This window comes from Astatotilapia calliptera, chromosome 16 (genome assembly GCF_900246225.1).
Source record: "Astatotilapia calliptera chromosome 16, fAstCal1.2, whole genome shotgun sequence".
In the NCBI taxonomy this organism is placed as follows: Eukaryota; Metazoa; Chordata; class Actinopteri; order Cichliformes; family Cichlidae; genus Astatotilapia; species Astatotilapia calliptera.
This window is the reverse complement of record NC_039317.1, coordinates 7895034-7898727: the sequence shown is the minus strand read 5'-3', so window position 1 is coordinate 7898727 and position 3694 is coordinate 7895034.

The window sequence follows — 3694 nt, the reverse complement described above, 5'->3', positions numbered from 1 at the left end:
AAAAGATTATTTTCAGCTTTTACTCTTTTCCATTCCTCCTCAAGAAACATACACCACAAAGACACTGGGTCTAGTATTATAGCGTGTTTTTTTTTTGTCAATTTACTTCACATTTCTGCTACACTGATTTTACTTAAATATAAAATTCCTCCCCAATCTTAAATCTTTGCTTAAACCATGTAACATGTTTGTCAGTGTACATGAGTGTCATAAAGGAGCTCCATATTTGTGAAAATAAGAATGGAAAATAAAAGAAAAAGGTTGCCATCTGGCAGCTGTGCATGGATGCTATGTTAAAAAAGGCTGAACATTTCAAATAGCAAGACCATATCATGCGTCTAATCTACCTAACTGCAGCAGGTAAATCAAACAAAGGGGCTAAAGAGATTATTGGGTACATTTATACACACACTTAGGATTTGAAGTGCCTTTAATTTGGTTACAGATCATTTAGAATATTAGTTTGGGTTCATTCACCAACCAACTTCTGGTTAGTTTAAAGAGCAAGCATAATATAAACACTCAGTTGGTCACTATCAAACACTGGCTCATGTTAATTTCTTCCTTTAGCTTTCAGTCCCTGCACTGCTCTCAACTTGCGTCTCAGGTCAGTCACGACTGGGAAGCGCCACTGTAGTTCAACCCTGTCGTGTCTGGTTCCAAGTCTCGTGGGCGTAGTCATTCGTTCCCTTTCATCATGCCCAGACGTGTAACTGGATCTCACTGGTCATAGACAAAAAGAGAAGGAAACAGACGAGAGTGAAACAGATACGAAGTTGGATTTTACAACAACGTCGAATATAGGAATTTTTAAAAAACAAACATTTGTTGATTTTTGTTTTAATGATGCTTTGAAAATCAAACATTTTTGTAAATCTTAGAAGTCATCATTACATTTCCACAACCATCGGATTATTTTGAACTTAACAGTGACTCATGATTTACAAGTCATTCGAGACGTCAAGGGAAAGAGCAGAAAACGGCATTTTTAACACTATTGCATGTTGAGAAAACTGTGATTGCCATTTCGTCATTAGTGAAAATAGTCTTGTGATGACTGTCTGTAAAATTCTTTGAAACTGGAGAAGAAATTGTAGGAATATTTTTTTTAAAGTTTGGATAAAATCCAATATGTTGAAAAACGCCACAAAGAGCTTTGAGGTTTGAGAGAGTGGATCCTAGGGAACGTTTAAATTTTTGTTTTGAAAATCTGGCTGACGATTTTCACAGATTGACGAAAAATCAAACTGCATTGTAAATGTAATAATCTGAAAACACTGCGCTGATCCGAGCTCCAACACAGTTTCTGGGAAGTTTCACAGCTTTTTCCAATAACGGATTTGCAGCCGCATCCGTGTTTGTTTTATCGCTCTTTGAACAACTAACAATTCCCTCGTTTTTATTCATCCTTATCTCAGTGTCACACTAAGAAAAAGAATACGAAATATTGGCTTTGAGTTTAACTAAATAAACTGTTTTAGAAGGAAGTACTTTTTAAATAAATACACTCAACAAAAATATAAACGCAACACCTTTGTTACTGCTCCCATTCCCCATGGGATGGACGTAGAGACCTAAAATTCATTCCAGATACACAATATAACCATCCCTCCCAAACAGTGGTCACAAATCAGTCCAAATGTGTGGTAGTGGGCACATCTGCTATATTGAGATAATCCATCCCACCTCACAGGTGTGCCACATCAGGATGCTGATCTGACATCATGAGTAGTGCACAGGTGTACCTCAGACTGCCCACAACAAAAGGCCACCCTGGAATGTGCAGTTTTGTCTCACAGCAAAATGCCACAGATGCCACAAGCAATGAGGGAGCGTGCAATTGGCATGCTGACAGCAGGAATGTCAACCAGATCTGTCGCCCGTGCATTGAATGTTCATTTCTCAACCATAAGCCGTCTCCACAGGCGTTTCAGAGAATATGGCAGCACATCCAACCGGCCTCACAACCGCAGACCTCGTGTAACCACACCAGCCCAGGACCTCCACATCCAGCAGGTTCACCTCCAAGATTGTCTGAGACCAGCCACCCAGACAGCTGCTGGAACAATTGGTTTGCACAACCAAACAATTTCTGCACAAACTGTCAGAAACCGTCTCAGGGACGCTCAACTGCATGCCCGTCGTCCTCATCGGGGTCTTGACCTGACTCCAGCTCGTCGCCGTAACAGACTTGTGTGGGCAAATGCTCACATTCGATGGCGTCTGGCACGTTGGAGAGGTGTGCGCTTCACGGATGAATCATGGTTCACATTGTTCAGGGCAGATGGCAGCTGAGAATGTCCCAGTTCTTGCATGGCCAGCATACTCACCGGACATGTCACCCATTGAGCATGTTCGGGATGTGCTTGACCGGCGTATACGACAGCGTGTACCAGTTCCCACGAATATCCAACAACCTCGCACAGCCATTGAAGTGGAGTGGACCAACATTCCACAGGCCACAATTGACAATCTGATAGACTCCATGCGACGATGTGTTGCACTGCATGAGGCAAATGGTGGTCACACCAGATACTGACCGGTTCTGGGTCCCCAGACCCCCAATAGCGCAAAAAACTGCACATTCCAGGGTGGCCTTTTGTTGTGGGCAGTCTGAGGTACACCTGTGCACTACTCATGATGTCAGATCAGCATCCTGATGTGGCACACCTGTGAGGTGGGATGGATTATCTCAATATAGCAGATGTGCCCACTACCACACATTTGGACTGATTTGTGACCACTGTTTGGGAGGGATGGTTATATTGTGTATCTGGAATGAATTTTAGGTCTCTACGTCCATCCCATGGGGAATGGGAGCAGTAACAAAGGTGTTGCGTTTATATTTTTGTTGAGTGTAGTATTATGCAGCTGTCTTAATGGAATATTTCCAGGAAATGTACACTGCTAGTTAGTTAAATGCCATTACATTATTACATGAAAACAACTGTCAGTTTCAAATCTTAACCACCAACAACTCGACCTATATCTGTCAAGTGCTACTTAGCTGTGGTTGAATAACTGTGCCGCACCTGTACTGCAAAGCAAGTTGTACTTTTTTTCAGTTGAGAGGAAATTTCATACCGGGGTAGTGGAACAATATAAAATAATGCAAATACAGGAGGAGGAGTAGGAGGATGGAAAATCCAGCAAGTCACTGCAAGTTCACTGTACTGTAAGTGACAGGCAGACTTTCTGTCTCATAATTCAGAGTAGAAAGTCAAAATTAGAAAGAACTATCTGTACAATTACAGCTGTAGTTTTAATTATAATTTTGTAGTAACTTCATATACGTCACAGGTGAGTTTCGATTAAGCTTTATGATTACATCTTTTTTAAATACTTGGTGTAGGCTTCTTTGAATTTTATAGTACTGGTTTCACATTGACGTGGTTTCACTCTGTTGATTTTATCTTTGTCTTTCTGTTCAGCAATATTTCTTTTGATTGCTTTTACACAAAATATATTGGCAGCAGATTTTCAATTTTGGTCTTGACATCTATTTATTTAAGGCACTGAAGTTTAAATACTCAGCGACTGTGATTTTCACTTGCTTCACTGAGCTTTGGAAGGTTACCACTTTACAATAAGGCAAACTTAAAGAGGGATATCTGAGTAAACTGTGAAAATATATACGATGCTGACAAAAATTGCCATGTAAAACATATATCAAGTGACGACTGAAGACCATTCA